The sequence below is a fragment of the Mustela nivalis genome (assembly GCF_964662115.1).
Source record: "Mustela nivalis genome assembly, chromosome: 3".
Lineage (NCBI taxonomy): Eukaryota > Metazoa > Chordata > Mammalia > Carnivora > Mustelidae > Mustela > Mustela nivalis.
This window is the reverse complement of record NC_139022.1, coordinates 95,742,475-95,760,624: the sequence shown is the minus strand read 5'-3', so window position 1 is coordinate 95,760,624 and position 18,150 is coordinate 95,742,475. Positions and strand designations below refer to the sequence as shown.

The 18,150-nt window shown below is 43.2% G+C and overlaps 1 protein-coding gene across 1 annotated transcript in view; it reads right to left on the bottom strand.

Annotated features, from left to right (window-relative positions):
• The window catches only part of ANKRD55 (ankyrin repeat domain 55), a 290,232-nt gene extending 276,044 nt beyond the window's left edge, over positions 1–14,188 (bottom strand). Inside the window, exon 1 of the mRNA XM_082725966.1 lies at positions 14,009–14,188. The gene's annotated coding sequence lies outside the window, so the exon portion shown is untranslated. The remainder of the gene's footprint in view (positions 1–14,008) is intronic.
• Between the last annotated feature and the right edge of the window lie 3,962 nt (positions 14,189–18,150).

Sequence of the window (18,150 nt, the reverse complement as noted above, 5' to 3'; positions counted from 1 at the left end):
AGGTCACTTCTACTAAGTTCCTTTGGCTGCCTATCTTGAATCTTTAAAATGGCTCCAAGGTTAACCTTCCCAGGCTCAGTTATATTTCCTAAAATCCATTTACATTCAATTTGAATTTTACTTCCTACCTTAACACTTTTCCTTTCTTTTTTCTTTTCCATTTTTGTTAGCCAATTCATTTCACTGATTATCTTGTAAATTGTCACACGGGTTATCACTGAAGACAAGAAGGCAACACAAAAATACAGTTTGCTGTCTGTGGGTAAATTGAGTAACAGATGCACAATGACCAAGCACCAGCTGAGTTTGAAAGAAGTGACATAATTGGTAAATAACTAATCATAACGCACATATTTAAGAAGTGATTTGTATACTGACCAATTAGCAGCTAAGTTCATAATCTTTGTCACTACTCACAGTTGATATGCCACGGTAACTGAAATTTTAACTGTGTTGTTGGAGGGGGCTGCTTTTATTTTACTAAAGTAACTGAACTGTAGTGACTGAAATGCACGTATACTGAATCCTACAAAATGAGGATTATCTGTGTTGTCTTTGGGACTCTTGGAACTGGGTCTTACATAAATGTAGGTGAAATGATAGCATATTTTTAAAAAGGCAACATTAATTTTATCTCTCCAGGTTGTCCTGGTCCCAACAACATATGTAAAATAGTAGGGTGTGGCCACAGAGAGCACTATTGTTTAATCATTCAGTTGAAAACCCAGCCCACATACCTTCTCTCCTCACTCCAATGGGACTGCTTTTCTAGGATAATTCCATCTAGTTCACAAAGCATAGTGAAGATATTTCCTGTCTTCATGAAAAACACTTCCATCCTCTCCGTGCCCCAGGGAGGAAATGGAAAGAGAATGCTTATCCATCACAACAGGATGTAGAGCTGTGTACCTGGGTCTACCCCCCCCATGTCTCAGATTTAATGAGCAATCATAACCCAGGCATGGATCTAAGCAATATGCCATATGTGCAGACCCCAAGAGAAATGAGAACAAGCCTGAAGGAAGTTAGGCAGGACAGCCAGCCCCAAAGATACTAAATATTCTTTGCCACAACATTCCATTTCCTTTGTAGCCTGGTTTTCATGAGATTCTATATATGTCAGTGTAAGGCAAGGGGAAGACCGTGGTTGAAGGACAGAGGAGTCTGCCTGTGTCTCAATCTGGTGCAGACGTAATTGTTAAAGTAAGAAGAGGGACATCAGGAGATGGAGGTGCATGAAAAGGATCAGAGTTCAACCTAAGACCATTGTAATTGGACAGAAGTGTATATAGTAAAGGGCAAGTATCTTAGTTGGGGTTTCCTAAAGGCTTATCCTGAAGAGTAGTTAATTCGAGTGGTAATGTCAGGAAGATCAGGAGAGTGGGAAAATAACCAATGGAAAGCAAGGAAGCAATACAGAATATGCCAATGAGCAGGTCGCTAGTGTGAGGAGTCAGGTCTCAATTGTCCTGGGATTTCTGTGAGGTGATAGGAAAATACCTCAGAGTTGTTGCAGCCAAGGAATGAGAAAGCTGTTGAGGACCATGCAACCTCCTTGCTATCTTCCAACTTCTAAGCATGTAGGGTCTGCCTTGCTTGCAGCAGAGTATACCCTAAGAGACCAAAGGAAGCCTGGAGGTAGACAGTCCCAAATTTGCACAGTATAAAACCATCATACAGTATAAAATTATCTGGAGTTTACAAAGTGGTAAGTATGAACATGGGTAAGGCATCAACAGTGTCTGCTATTGGTTATAATTATGGTCTAGGTGTTGTTCTAAGCACTGTGCATGTATTAACTCATTCATACATGTAAGCCGATAGCAAGACAAGGTAGGTACTATTATCATCTTTTTATAGATTAGGCACAGAGAGGTTAAGTAACTGCCCAAGCTCAGTGGCTAGCAAGTGGCAGAGGAAAAATTATAAACCATGCAGTAAGCCTCCATGTAATTGCTATACCATACTACCAATACCCACTGCAATGCATGCTTGACCTTCTCTACTCCCTTTGTTTTTCTACAAACTGTCTTAGATGCTTAAGATTTACTGTACGGCTTTGGAACAACTTCATTTTTAAACAAGATAACAGAAGAACATTTAGGGGAGCAAGACACTTTATCCCCAACATCATAAAGTACAGCCAACTCTGGACAGGATACCTGAGCTTCCAGGTAAGAAAGAAACTCTCTTCTCTTATTTAAGCCACTGTGTTTGGGAATCTTGTCATTACAATGGCCCAAATTCATATCCTAATTAACACAGAGAATAATGCTGGAGCTTTAGTTACAGCTCCCAGACACCAAACACAAAAGAAGATATGTGGAACCAGCCCTGCCACAACACTAGGAGCTTATATAGGAGGTGCTGAGTTAGCATCTGTATACCTGCTTTCCCGCCCCGGTTGTGCATGTTTCTTCTCTTGCTTTGAGTAAAGAAAGGCTCAGCCTCTTCTAGAATTTCCTTTCCTTGTACGGGTAGCTGGTACAAGAGACAACATGATTGAGTCTTCTTTGGCTCCTCCACAAGTCACTGCTTGATTTTGAGTCTGACTTACCAAACCAGTCCTGAGGTCTCAGCGCCCAGAACTGTCAGCAAACCTCCTACTCCCTGTTTTTGTTGGCTTGTGTCACTGTGACACGCTGGAGGTGTCGACTAAAGCTGTTTACTGGCTTAATTTAAAAACACCTCAAGGCGTTCTTAAAATTCTGCTTTGAGCAGCAATATGGAATGAGGCAAGAAAATAATGGCGATAAAGAGAATATAACAAAATTGTGTTGAAATCACATGGAAGAGCATGAAGAAACTTCTGAAAAAGTGATGTTATTTAAAACCACTCTCTCTCTCACAAGCACATGTATGTGTATACATATTCAAAAACACACATATATGAATATGTACACACATATATAACTTCAGGAGATCTTACCAATTTTATGGAGCTCAGCCATCCTTACCACATACCATGTCTCAGACTATGTGCAACTCCATAGCATATTCCTCTAGGTTAAGTAAACAACTAAAAAACAAACGAAAAATATTACTTTGATATGCTTGAAAAATAGTAGCATCTAAAATCCGATTCCTGTTGCAAGAGCCACCGCATAAGCATCCCTGCTGACTTCTGTAGGGTCAAGGACCATCTGAGAGTGAGATATGGGCAGAACCAGACCATACAAAGTAGAGGCTAAAAACCTGCTGACGGAGAATCACGAGCTGTCCAGGTTAGAAAACCATCTGTCCAATCTCCAGGAAACGGGCTCAAAGAGAAGATCACACCCTAGCCAGCAGCAGAGTCAGGGCCCAGCTCTCTTCTCTTCAACATTCCACAATACTTTCTGGTCTCCCTATTCTATACCTGTACTTTATGATGGAACACTGCAACGCCACGTGAGAGGGAAAGTCCTGAGACACAATCCCTTTCTCTCCACCACCCTCATATTGCCTTATCATGCTGCCTTGCCACCTGCCTTACCCACCTCTGACCCATAGGGCCTGGCCACCTGTCTTGGTCCTTGCAGGTTGGGATCAGTAAGAAAGGGAAGTTAGGGGCACCTGCGTGGCTCAGTGGGTTAAGCCTCTGCCTTCGGCTCAGGTCATGATCTCAGAGTCCTGGGATCGAGCCCCGCATCAGGCTCTCTGCTCAGTAGGGAGCCTGCTTCCTCCTCTCTCTCTGCCTGCCTCTCTGCCTGCTTGTGATCTCTCTCTGTCAAATAAATAAATAAAATATTAAAAAAAAAAAAAAGAAGGGGAAGTTAAAAGGGAAGTCAGGAGAGGAGTGGGGCATGCTCTTTGCAAGTGGGGAGGCACAAGTAACAATGACAGGAGTGGTCCTGCAGCCCAAGAGCAACATCCAGGTGTCCATGTCTCTGCCTCCCTCCATGTGCTGACACACAGACTCTTTGTCTCGGATTGAAGCTTTCAGCACTAAAACCTACTGTGCCTGTCATCTTTTCCCCACAAGTTGAAGGAACACTTGTGGGGAAGAAAGAAGTGTTCTTAAGAATCACCTGAATGGAGGCTTATGACCCAAGCTTTCTGGGTTTTGTTCTTTCTCTGGAGTTACTCTGTAGGAGAGGAGCTTGCTGGAACCAAGGCACTGACATTCTCCTTCTCCTAGGTAGGCACAAATTATCTTATCAGAGTAACCCACAAAATGCCAATATTGATGGGACAGTTCTTTCTTTCTACTTGGAAAAGAAAGGACTTGTCCCTGATAGGCTAGAAAGGGAGAAGGCAGGAGAGTGGACAATCCAAGGCACATGTTAATAACAGTAATGGCATCCAACCCTCACCCCAGCAGCATTTCTCAATGTAACATTTAATCATTGCTTTAAAAGTTACTACAAGGGTGCCTGGGTGGCTCAGTGGGTTAAAGCCTCTGCCTTTGGCTCGGGTCATGATCCCAGGGTCCATGGGATCGAGCTCCGCATCAGGCTGTCTGCTCTGCAGGGAGCCTGCTTCCTCTTCTCTCTCTCTCTGCCTGTCTCTCTGCCTACTTGTGATCGCTGTCTGTCAAATAAATAAATAAAATCTTTATAAAAAAAAAAGTTACTACAATTCCACAAAACATTTAGGAAAATATGATCATGATTATCTTTCAGTAGTGGTTCTAGCTTACAACTTTAAAATACAATCACATGGAAGTAGGCCCTGCAAAAGACCAAAAATGGAGAAAACTAACATGTTGCACATTAGCACTGGTCTATATCTACTTTTGATTAATCTAAATATGTTTTAAAGCACTTTTCAGGGGGAACAAAAGATGTGTAATGTTTATACTACCACACCCCTAAATCTGATTCTCAGCTCTGGGTCACTAGGTTGAGTTATATTACTCAACTCGGGCATACTTGGAAAATAAAACTAAAGGACTGACAAATTTGGAAGATATAAAATGGATCCTTGTATGTGTGCAAGTCTAAATTTTGCTCAATAACTATAAAAAGGGGAATATTAAAGAAAGAATCCTAATACTCCTATGTGCTAGGTACTATTATTAGTCCCATTTTATCAACTGGGCTGTCCAGCCTGGTTTGGTACTGCCTTGAGGCCACTGAGGTACTTACATGGCAGAGTCAAGAGGAGACCCAAGAAAGTCTGACTCTGGACTGTATGCTCCTAACCCATATGTTATATTGTCTCTCAATACTTAGAATATTCTTAAATGTAGCATTTTTGAGATGTGTTTACTCATATATATTTAGTGATGGTGTGTCTATGATAAGCATTTCATACTAGTTGCTAAGGATACAAATAATTGAAAATGACCAGGTTCCTCGTCTTTGGAGTTTACATTCTAAAGGTTTAGAATTAGGCTTTCATAAAACAAAGAATAATTGTAGAAATAAAATTAATGTAAGTTGTGATAAAGGCTATGAAAAAAAATTAAGACCCTAAGATATTAAATAATGGAAAGGACTCTCTTTACATAAGTTCTCCACGGAAAGCTTGGCCAGGGATTACAAGACCAGTAGTTTATTTTGGGAAGTGACCCCGGAGAAGTGAAGTGAGGGCTAGGGAAAGGAAAAGAAGGAAGGAAGAAAAGATGAAGCTAGGGTAGAGGTTCAAGTCGGTCACTTCTGTGGTCCATGGGGTTGATCTTCCTGGGACACTAAGGAACTGTGTAGAATGCTCCTCGAAACTGTCTACCCAAATGACAAAAGGAAGAAGCATTGGCCCATTAGCTTCTATTGGTCCTGGGTTGTCCATTCCTATCCACTCCTAGGCTTTACGTGTGAAGGTCCTACTGCAGCATCAGAAAAACGCTGAAGTCTCTGGAACCCTGGAGCAGAAACTGAGAGAAGCCAAGTGCAGCTGAAGCTATCAGGTGACACCTGAACAAGGCTGTTGCTACCACAATGGCTGGAATAAGAAGAGGTGGGCTGAGAGGGTCTGAGATAGGCACGAAGATGATCTGATTAGGTGGGTGGGTCAGAGTAGGCCACTGTGGAGGAGGATTCAAAGCTGAGATCAGGGAACTGAGAACTAAGAATAGCAAGATCTGGAAGGAGAGTGTTTCTAGGCACAGGAAACAGCATGTTAAAAGACCTTGAGAAAGAGCTTGCATCTTTCAGGAACCAAAAAATCAGGGTAGGTGTGGTAAGGAAGGGAGTGAGGCACCCAAGATGTTATAGAAAAAGGACAGAGGCCAGATCATGCAGAACCTTGGAGGGCATGATCAGGATTATATTCTAAGTGAATATGAACTCATTAGAGGGTCATAAAAATGTACCCTCCTAATCTCCAAGAACCACAGGTATGAAGCTAAGAAGTCATGCTACTCTGAGAAGGATAAACTGGTTGACAGTACCACTGTCCAAAGATCCATACTGGGGCCCAAAGTGAAGACTTTCTTCCAAGTTTGGGCATGGGTGATGGTTTGTCTTGGGCTGTACTGCCAGGCTCAACAGGCATTCATCATCATTTTAGAAAAAAGTCTCCAGTGTCCAAGACCTAGAAGAACAAAAATTCTGAAAGGAACTCTGGGGTGCCTGAGTTAAGCAACTGACTCTTGATTTTGGCTCAGGTCATGATCTCAATGTCATGGGATTGAGCTCCCTGTGGGGCTCTATACTCAGCAGGGAGTCTGTTGGAGATTCTCTTTCCTCTCCCTCTGCCCTTCCCCGACTCTAAAATAAATACATTTTTAAAAAGGGAAGGGAAGGCAAGGCAAGGCAAGGCAAAGGAAGAAGGAACTCTGCACTGGGAGCTCCTCTCTCTCCTTGAGGTGCATTTTCATCCTCCCCGGAGAAGTCTTTCTGATCTCTGCTGCAACTGCTGTGCTAGGCCCAAAGGAAGACATTAACGTTCTGATCCAAGCCTCAACAAAACCCCTTTCCCTTGATGTATTTGTTGAACAGGAATTGCTTGTCTGTTTATTTAAACATATTTGCCACATGATTAATGAGTAACATGAAACGCTTACACCTGGGAATCATTAAACCTGTCATTTCCATTTCCCTTTTTCTGTCTGACCTTTCCTCAGCTTACATGTACAGTACTGTATATCCTATCCTGTCTCTGTAATACCTTTTATGGTTGTGTTACTCAGAGTAGACTAGATGTTAACAAGAGTAAAATTTCAGCAGCTTAACCAAGAGGTTTACTCTCATTGCTGTCACAGTCCCATGCAAGATTGCAGTGAAGTTCCATGCAGTCATTTAGGGATCCAGGTTCATTCTTTCTTAACAGTTCCACCTTCCTCTGAGTCTTTGGAATCATCTCCATTTGGCCAGCAAAGAAGCAAAGAGAGCTTCTGGAAAAGGTGCCTGGTCTTCGGTAAGGCATGCTGACTCTGATGAGAACTAGTCTCATCTCCCAGCCCTGTTTTGCCCTGAGGCACAGGGAGTAAGAACCACCATGAGTGGGAAATTCAAGAAGAGAGGACCTTGGATACCACTGGGTACCAGCAGCCTCCACCACAGTGATGAAAGAAAACGAAGCACCTTCTAACTTCTATGAAAAATATGGAAATTGTATGGTGCTGTATTATGTAATAAAGGGCAGGGACAAGGGCATATGCTTAACTTCCTAAAATACACAGAGCAACAATACAGAGTACTCAAGTACATTTAGGTATCTTTTTTTCTCTCCATGACCCTATAGTTGTGAAACTTCTGAGCCTACAAAGTTTCTTTGTTGTTTTGTTTTATTTTGTATTTTTTTTAACTTTTTTTTTTTAGTTGTGGTAAACTGTATATAACATAAAATGTACCATCTTAACCATTAATTGTACATCTCAGTAAGTGTTAAGTACAGTCACATTGTTGTGCTACTAACTTCAAAAATTCTTTCCATAACTTCAGAGTAATAAATTAACATTCAAGAAAACTAAGAAGATCTATGTTTGGGATTCCCCACATGGAAACTGTAAACATTTCTTAAGTTCTGTGACAGTACTGTTATTTTAATTTTAAGATCAATTTATAGTATACACTCATAATTAAAGAGTATTGCTTATTCTTTTGTTTGTTTTTTAATTGTGATAAAATATATGACTCTAGAACCAGCCTCAAGGAGGGCCAAAGGATCTGCATAAAGTGGAGAGGATGTACAGAGCACCATCATTGATCAATGTCTGATACACCATTTGAATACATTCTTCCATGACTTTCTATAGTTCCTGCTTCATAAATGATAAACTATTTGAACTGAAAGGGATCTTAACTCATCTCGTTTCTGCAAAGACCACCGTAGGTTTCTCTCACACTGCTTTGAATTCAAGTCTGTATATAATCCTTTACTGGGCTGCACCAGACTGTGGGGACGATGGAAGTACCCCACACTGCAGTCATCTGAACTTTCTTGCTGTTTGTCCCATGTTTCAACTCACCTCCAAGTGCCACCCAACAGCGAGTCAAGCAGTTCCTCAGGAAGGCTCCCCATACTCCTCCTCTAGACCTCCTTTAGGAGGGCTCTTCTGGCACCCCTCACTACCACTGCCTCTATTGCTGCTACCTGGTCCTATGGACAATGCTAAGATCCATGTCCTGGGAGCCATCATCTAGGATATGCTTCACAGGCTGTGACTCTTTCTAATGGACAGGCTGTTCTTCCCTGGGATCAAACCCTGACCATGACCTGGGCATACCTGCAGAGTAGGATTCCCTCCCATATTTCCTAGAAGCTAGAGAGTCATCTTCCCATAGGACTAATCTCTACTCTATATGGTGACCCTGGAGAACAGTCACTGACTTGACCTCTTTTTCCTTCCTTCACCCCCAGCAAGCCCCGAGTACTGAGCACAAACCTTACCCTTGTTGGCTATCTTCCTCCAAAGCAAAGAAGCTCAGGGAGAGGGTTCCCTGGGCTTCCAGCCCCATCAGTCCTTCATGCAGCCTCTGACATGTCTGAGTTCGAGGTTCATGTGCTTTTTGGTCTTTCCTGGACATCATAAGCTCTCTGAGGACAGATGAGCTGGTATCTTCTGTGTGCAAGGCACAAAGAGCACCACAGCTATTAACTTCCTGACAATGAATGAGTAAAGGAACAAAGATACATACTACAGTGCCTTGGTGACCTAACCATTCCCACGCAGGTGGTAGAGAGGTGTCATATTGTCTCTAAAACAACTGTTTTGATACATATGGGTTTTTATTTATACAACTTACTATGCTTCTGATCTCTCCAAATCTGACATTTTCCACTTGACTACTAGAGGTTAATATTCACCCGCATCATAGGATGAAAAATATGATCAGATTCTACCACAATGATATTTATGATTTCTACTCAAATAATAAAAATATTCCTTTTGAAAAAGTCCTACCAAGATTGCTCCTGCCATTTGCTGTGGCCCAAACAACAGTGAAGAGCCTGGTAATCAGACACCTGAGTTCTTCACAATGTAGCAATGAATGATTCTTTTCTTTCTCTGTTCGCTGGTCTTTTCTAGTCTTGCCTTCCATTTCACAGCTTTGTTAAACATCCAGCTCAAGGTCAGAGCAAGGAACTATTCCAGGGTGGGAGGAACTGAATTTGGCTTACACAGGGCCTCTCCCCATTGAAAACACTTAGCACCCAGCCAAGGAGTCTGTCTCTAGATTCCAGCAGAGAAGAAAAACAAAAACAAAAAACAAAAAAACAAGAGAACCTCCCTCAAGAAAATATCAGTTTTGCTTTGTTTTGCCCCAGGCTAATCCTGTTTCGCATTACAAGGCTGCAGTTCCTTGCACAGAGGAAAGTACAAAACCTGAACTCCAGTTCTTGCCCTCACTCCAATGCTCCTTGACCTTATCCTGGCCACTTCATCAGTGTTGCCCTACCCCCTGCCCCATCCTGGCTCCAAACTGCCACCCTCCAGCATTCTCTCCTTACTGTAGTGTTGTGTGTAAGTGTGTGACACTAGGGGAAATTTTCTAAAACTTCAAACCCAAGTGGTCTTCATTACAAGAAGCCACTAGTACCAGAGAGCTAAAAGGGGTTTCTGGGAATGAGCCTCAAAAGTCTGGCTTCCGTACTTGTGACATTAAAAGTCTAAAACTGACCTAACATGACCACCAAGGAGTGGGGACATGGGAGTATACAAGAACTCACCCTTTACCTTGAAGGCATGAAAGTATCCACAAAATCTCCTACAGGAAGCCATGGGAAACCAGTCTGTGCCCAGTCCCCACTGTAGGGATTTACTCTGGTTTCATGGGAGCCATTTGCAGCACCGGCATCCATAACTTGTTGAAGCAAATAAGCCTGATCCTACTAGTGAGGGGAGGGGGAAAAAAATCCCTTTTGGAGATGCCGCTTACAGCATATACTGTGAAAAGAAAAGCCATCCTGAGAAATAGTAGAGTCCATTTTTCTAATACTTTGTTCAGACCATGATTACACGTGGTGCTGCAGCCATGACACTTGGGGCAGCACAGGCTTCCTTGAGAAGGCACACGCTGGAGGAGAACAGCTGAATCAAATAGTGACTTTACCTCTTAGGCCCTGTGTGACATTGAACACCCATATCATATTCTGGGCTCAGAAGCTTCTATACAATGGAGTTCCTACATGGATCTAATTGATCATATTTTGAGACCAAAGAGAAAAAACCTATGTAATGTTTTTAGCTCTGTGTCTGAACACCAACCACTTTATGAATGTTACCTATTAACAATAATAATTATAATAATAGGGCTCATGAAGAACAATGTCATAGCCAGGGAACTCATAAAAAATGACCAAAAGAACTAATCCTATTAACTCCTTTTGGCCCTAAAGCATCCTAATAGATAACCTCTATCTTAGCACCTATAACATGTCATTGTACTCTTTGTTTACTTGTTTATATCCCCGCTATTCTGAATCTCCTCTCTTTCATCACTTTATCACAATATCTCTCTAGTACATCCTAAAGAATCTTTGTTGAGTGAATAGAAAATCAAGTCATAAATTAATGAATGAAACAGTAAACAAAAGAAAGAACACTCTTTAGAAGGAAAAAATTGTCTTATTAAGTCAAAGCAATTGTTTCTTACACAAATTATTTCCAGAAAAATAGCATTTTGCTCATTTATTATGAACTGTTTTACTTTTTCCCTCCTCTGTCTGTCAGGATCACCAAGTCCCAGATTCAGAGTAATTTGCCAAGAGTTATTTAAGTGCTAAATACACGAAAGATTTTTGATGGGATGAGTTCATTATCAACCCAGTTGTGGCCTGCAGATGTGGAAGCTAGGAATTTCGAAGTGGATAAAAGGAAAGAGAGGTGGTAACTGCACAAATGAACATCTTACTACAGAACTATCTGGGTCCTTGAGGAGTGAACAACCTCAGCTTTCTAAAGGACTAGGAGCTAGCAGAGTGAAGCAATTCTTGCCCGGATGCTTGCTCTCATTCCGGCAGTGGGCTATTGCAGCTCACCGCAGATGTGATGCCAGGGGGCCCAGTTCAGTTTGTAGAATGCTGTCTGATCCATCAGAACAACTGCCACAGATATATCAAAAAGTACGAGAATCAGTTTCAGCAGTTTATCAACTAAGACCAGGCCACTATGTCAAATTGAAACTTAGGAACTGGGACGCCTGGGTGGCTCAGTTGGTTAAGCAGCTGCCTTCGGCTCAGGTCATGATCCCAGCGTCCTGGGATCGAGTCCCACATCCAGCTCCTTGCTCGGCAGGGAGCCTGCTTCTCCCTCTGCCTGCCATTCTGTCTGCCTGTGCTTGCTCTCTCCCCATCTCTCTCTCTCTGATAAATAAATAAAAAATCTTAAAAAAAAAATTAAAAAAAAAAAGAAACTTAGGAACTTATTGAAATCATTATTCAAGCTTATTCAAATGAATCTGAGCTCCTATTAATAGGACTAGCTATATAATTTGCAAATCCAAGTACAAAATGAAAATGCAGAATCCTCTCCAAAATGTATTAATTGTCTCAGGATGGTAACAGGCAGACCAGTAACCTAAGCATGGGCAATGGCCCAGGTCAGAGGCTCTAAAACCAGCCTTGCTGCTAATGACAACTTCCTAAGTCAAGCACCAGCTACATACAACTCCTCCACAGTAGGCCAGCTGCTGCAGCAGAATAACACAAAACTGACACCATTAAAACCGCAATGTCATCCCTCTCCACACTGCCTCACAGCCTCCATCAGATGGCCAGTTTCCACTAGTGGTTTCCCTTGCAAGTCTTTAGTGTTCACAAAGAATTAAATGGTATCAAGCGTGCCCCCTCCCCACCCCCAATCCCCCACCCCAACCCCGCGCGCGCGCACGTGCGCGCACACACACACACACACTCTGCATCTTTAGTCCTACAGAAATACCTCCCTAATATTTGCAATTGGTGTTGAATGATGTGCCTGAGTTGGGGTGTCAAGTAGATACATCACACATCAAAGCCAAAGAAGCTAAATTCAAGGTTGCAAGCCAAAATCCCACGGAAACACTGTCAGGAGACACGCCCCCGAAGTCTCTGCCTCACAGCAAGCTGCACAAGGAAACTGCTCTCTGAATATTCCCTTCAAAACTCGGGGAGGGGGGGGGGAATAAATCCTGAAATGGCTGTAATTGCAGAGTGAAAAGAGAAGCTGAGATAACAGGCAGCAGGGGCGGAATTTCATTCTTGATGGTGGATAATTTGATAAGAAACCTGGATTCTGAGCGGCCGCACAATGGCCTATTTATCCGGCTCTCACGCACCACCCGCAGCCCGGGCTGGGAATCACGGGGGTGGCAGCCGTCCCCGGAAAACGGCGGCGCTCCGGCACAAGAAAGCCAGCTGATAAACTGATCTGCAGACAACGCTTCTTCCTTCCTGGGAAACAGCTACAAAGGCAGCCAGCTGACCTCGGTCGAAAGCTGTTCCTCGGCCGAGGAGAAAGAGAGGGGAGGGAGGAGGGAGAGCGGCGGGGTAGGGGTGGGAGGAGGCAGGGAATCGCCTACCCCACCCCCGCATCCCCGGCTTCCCAGCTTCCTTTGGCAAAAGCATCACAGGGCGTGATTCCGGCAGAGCCCACGCTAGCCTCGCTCGGGCTCCGAGTCTCTCCAAGCCGGCCAGGCGGCGGAAAGGCGTCCGCGTCCCCACCCCCACCCCCTGTCCGGCCCCTCCGCGGGTCGGCGGCGGCAGATAGGCCCTTCCGGCCCAGGCTGGGAACGAGTTTGGTGGGGGGAAAGGGAACCAATTGGCAAGGCCCTCCCCGCCAGTCCCCTGGGGTGGCCCCTCCCTACAGCCTGTGGTCAAAAGCAAAAAGAAACACAGACATTTGTGTCACCCTATTAAGCACACAGGGCTTTGAATGGTGCACCAGGCGCTAAAGGTTCTCATCCTCCCCTTGGCAGGGCGACCGGGTAAATACTATAAAAAGCAGGCAGAAAGTTCCTAAAATTTCCCCCTGAACTTCCCTGGAGACAAAGAACCTTAATAGTTAATTTCTTTCCTTTTCCTCTTTCTTCTTCTTCTTTTTTTCTTTTTCATGTGATAACATCTTATTTTCATTTTTTTAAAAAGACAATTAAAAACATGGGCAGGAGGTCAGCTGGAGGATTTTGAGATGCTCCAGTCACTCCCCAGGAAGTTCTGTTTTGGGGACAGTTGAGCCAGCAGCTGGTCCCTGCTGCTCTAAGATGCGTGCTTTCACTTTTTCACTCCCCGAACGATTTGGTTTGGAGTCTTGAAAGCCTTGGAAAGAACTGCCTACAGAGGGAACGTTCTGGAAAGGGCAGTCCCCCAGAGAACAGAAACCCAGGGGAAGAGGAACTAGCTCTGTGAACTTGGGGACCTCTGCCTGTTGTCTTGGGATGGGGGGTCTTCAGGCCTCCAGACCTCCAGGCTGCAAATGGAGTGGTCAGCTGGGAGCCAGGCTGCCCTCAATCTGCTTTCCAAATTGTGCATGACTCCCAAAGGGGACTAAAGGCATGGAAGGGGTCAGATCTTTAGTTGTTTGTATGGCCTGCAGCAGGAGGCACTATTTATCATCAGTTCACCAAAGCACTACTCCAGAGGACTCCAAGGAGCTCACATCTCTTTCCTCCAAGGAGGATCCTGGACCCCACATTCCATCTCCTAAACTTCTCTTACTTACTCAGTATACTGCCATCAACAGCATTGTCAGCCTTCTGGGCTTGAGTTCTGGAAGGAATTTCCTCAAATTTAGTGCATGCAGGGACATGCTTTGGAAAGCAGGATGAAGTATTCCACACCTAAGGCCACGAGGTCTCTGAGTTGACTCTTCGATAAACATCCCTTATTTCCAAGGGACAGAGTTGTCTCTTTACCTAGAGGAACAAAGAAGTTGCAATAAAGACGCCTGATGTTCTAGGGTGTTTGGGAGACCTAACTTCATTAGCCCTACTAAGTAAGGCTTTCATGACCTACCAGGAACCAACTTCTAGTGAGCCTGAAGGTCCTGGGACTCTTCAAACCCCCCCACATGATTTCTCACATCTTGAGATTTGATAGAGTTCACAGCAGAGAAAGATGCGAGGGGAGCAAACAGTGGTCACCTTTCTGGGAAATGAACTTCTTTGGGGTTTTGATATCCATCTATCCACTGTGGGGAATTGTTTGCTATAATGCTTCCAGAAAATGAGAAGTACTTCTTTCCTAAGAATACAGTGAGAATCCTGTTTGAGATCCAGTTATTCATATTATAAGTTTGGACAATATAGAAAAGAATATGAACTGTGGTGATTATTTTCAGATAAAAGACTACACATTTGCAGGTCATAAATTTTACGATTCATGGTATCCATATCTTTGCAAAGACATCTGGGTAAAGTTAAACCATTCCCTGGACATTGTTTAATAAGCTCTCAGAGGAACCTGTTGAGAAAGGCTGTTCTTTGCCTCCCAGATTCTATCTTTGAATGTGGCCATCCTTACACCCCCTATGGGACAATCCCTAAGAAGAATGAACTCTAAGAATTCTAAACCCATTCATAGCCGATGCCTCATCTAGTATCCTTGTCTCTGCCTTTGTTAAGACTGTAGACCTGACTCCTGACTCCCAATAGCTCTGCCTCCTGGTCCCCACTCTGACCTCAACCCTCGGATCTAATGGCAGACATGCAGTTTCTCTGGCCTTGACTCTCCAAAGTCTCCCTCAAGTCTGGTCCTTTTCAGTAGCTCCCATGTTATATCCACTGGCCTCTATGGCAGGTGCTCCTGGGAGGCCTGACATACTCCTACCCCCCAAGAAGAGGGTTCTGAAACATGCTGCCCTTCAAGTTGCTTATAATACAGCATCAGACAGCTAAAACCTAAGTGACTTTAAGATTGGGGTCAGTTACTACCATGAATAAATGCACAAGAATACCACAGTTCTCTTACAAGAAAGTGATTAAGATCTAAAACCATCTACATATAGTATGTCTACAGAATGGCCTATTGTTTAGACTTGGTCATCTTCAGTGTTCTATACAGTCATCTCCTCTTTTCTCTCCCATTCCCCTTCAGTTTAGCAGAATGAGATTTACAAAGGGCAGAGTTAGTTTTTCTTACAACTAAGGATTAAAAAGGCAGTAGAGAGGTCCAGTTCCCAACTCACCATTCCTCCAACCCACTGGTCAGTCTCTTCACCCCACAGACCAATCTGCATCAGCAAAAATAGAATTCCAGCCACCAGGACTATTTTTCAACATCAAAGTCTTCCTACTGCTTACAAAGTAAAGTAGCAGCATGGAAAACACTCTGATAGCTTCTCAAAAAGCTAAACATAGAATTGCCATATGACCCAACAATTCCACTCCTAGGTACATAACCAGAACTGAAAACAGGTATTCAAATACTTGTACACCAATGCTCATGGCAGCACTATTCACTGTAGCCAAAATGTACAAACAGTCCAAATGTCCATCAATGGATGAATGGGTAAACAAAATGTAGAATATTATTCAACCTTAAAAAGGAATGAATTACATGCTAACAACATGGGAAAACCTCCAAAATATGCTAAGTGAAAGAAGACAGAAACAAAATCCATACATTGTATGATTCCATTTATATGAAAGGTCCAGCTAAGTCCATAGAGACAGAAAGATTAATGATTGTCAGGGGCTGAGGTATAGGGAGTGACTGCTTAATGTGTATGGGGTCTGCTCTGGAGGTGACGAAAATCTTTTGGAATTAAATATAAGTGATAATTGCACAACATGGAAGTGTAGTAAATGGCAATTAATTGATCACTTTAAACGGTTAATTTTACGTTATGTGAATTTTACCTCAATTTAAAAAAATCCTCCACCTTTGAGGGATCAGTTTATTCAGCTCCTTCCCATCCTGATGGTCACTCTTTGGATAATGGAAGACTGAATGGGGAGAAGTTAGGAGGATGAAAAGGACAGATGTCCACTTTTCTTCTGTCTAGTTGATCATAGTGATGATGATGACAACCTTAATGGTAATTTATGATGAAATGAAGAAAGGAGGCTTAAAACAGTTTCCACAAGTTAGGGCAATACAGTATCCACAGCTTGCCTGGAGCAGGACCATATTCCTCAGCCATCCTGAACCTTGAGCCACTGTGCCCCCAGTGTTTCTGCAGCCTTGCCCAGAGTCGGGGCTGGTAAACAATGGAACCAGGATCTTCATCTGTGTTTGTCCAATAGCAGAGCCAACACTACTTTATACTACAGCATCTCCCTGAAGTGGTAGTAGATAATTATCATGACAGCTCTGGGAACATTAGAAGACCTTCTCCCTAGACCTGTATGTAATAAGAATATTAGTGATCAGTAAGTATTTAGCACATACCAGGCACAAATCTATATTTCTGACATATATTAAGTTGTTAATTCCCACTGTAGGCCCATGAGCTAGGCACTGTTGGTATCTCCATTTCACAGATGAAGAAACTGAAGAACAGAGAGATTATAATCATGCCCAAGATCCTGGCAATGCCCAAGATCAGGCAATGGTGTGTGGACTGACACTCAAAGAAAGGGTTGCTGGCCTCAAGGTCTCTATCAGAGCTTGCTGTGTGGGCACCTGAATGACTACTCCAGGCTCTTCTCCTCCCCAGTGAAATTCCAGCATATTTCTCCTTTGTTCTTTGCAGGAGGATCATGTCCTCTAACATCTGGCCATGCTGCCTTTGGCACCAAATCTATATACAGACCCTGGAGCAGAGACTTACTGAGTTTCCTTAACAATATTTTCATGCTGTTTCCTTCATTTGGGATATAAATATAAATGTTTCCTACATTTGTCTTTCGTTTGCCTTTGCTATTGTTTATGGGATGAGCTCTCGGTGAAAGGACATTGAGACAGGAAACAAATAGCTTTGGTTCTGAAATTAAAGGCTTTTCTTTGCTACTGCAGGAATCTCTCTATTAAAAAAATATTCATTCTTTTTCTTGGGGATGAATGTGGAAGACTGATTCACGATTTTATTAGTGAGTTCACAGAGGCTCAGGAAACTCATCTCAGATTGCCCTTTTGCTTTTCTCCTCCTCCCTCTTCACTATTTGAGCCCCCCAAAACAGTAATACTGTGCCAGAGAGCCATAAATCTCCCATAGTAAATTCAGGGTATTGGGAATCCAATTGGGGAAAGAGGCTACTAGCCTGAGGAGGCGCTGGACGTGGCTTCAGCAATATCTGCTCTAATACATTCCCCTCCTTAGTCAACAGATAAGAAACCTGAGCCCCAAATAGATGGTCACATTCATAGCTCATGGTAGACATAGAACTTAAATCCTGGCTAACTTTCTGGTTCCATATCCGAAGTTCTTCCCTGCCTTGCCACCCTCCTCTTTAAGCAGCCTCTGAAAGCAGCAGAGCACTGTTAAAGGAGTCCAGGTGTGCCTGGCAGAGGTTAGGCTAGCAGCAGATACCAGAGGCATTAGAAGTCAGAAGGGCCAGGAGCAGGGCTCAAGGCAGGGGTAATAAAGCAAGGTGTCTGGTCTTCAATCCAGTGCGTCACCAATTTCAGAGCCACGTGGCCCAAAATTCTTGGTGGTTTCTCAAGAGAATAATTGCTCTGGAAGTCACGCAAGATGGCTAAAGTTAGGAAGTATGGTGCTCTTTCACTGAGTACTCAGAGTATTCCTAGTACTGGAAGGTAAGCTTTCTGGGTATCACCTTATTTAATTCCCAGAACAATGCTAAGATGTATATTTTATTAATTTCCTTTCACAGATAAGTAAACTAAGGCTCAGAGAGTTTACACAGCCCCCCATACCCACAGATTTGCTTGACCCTAAGATTAGGAGATTTTCCACTAAGC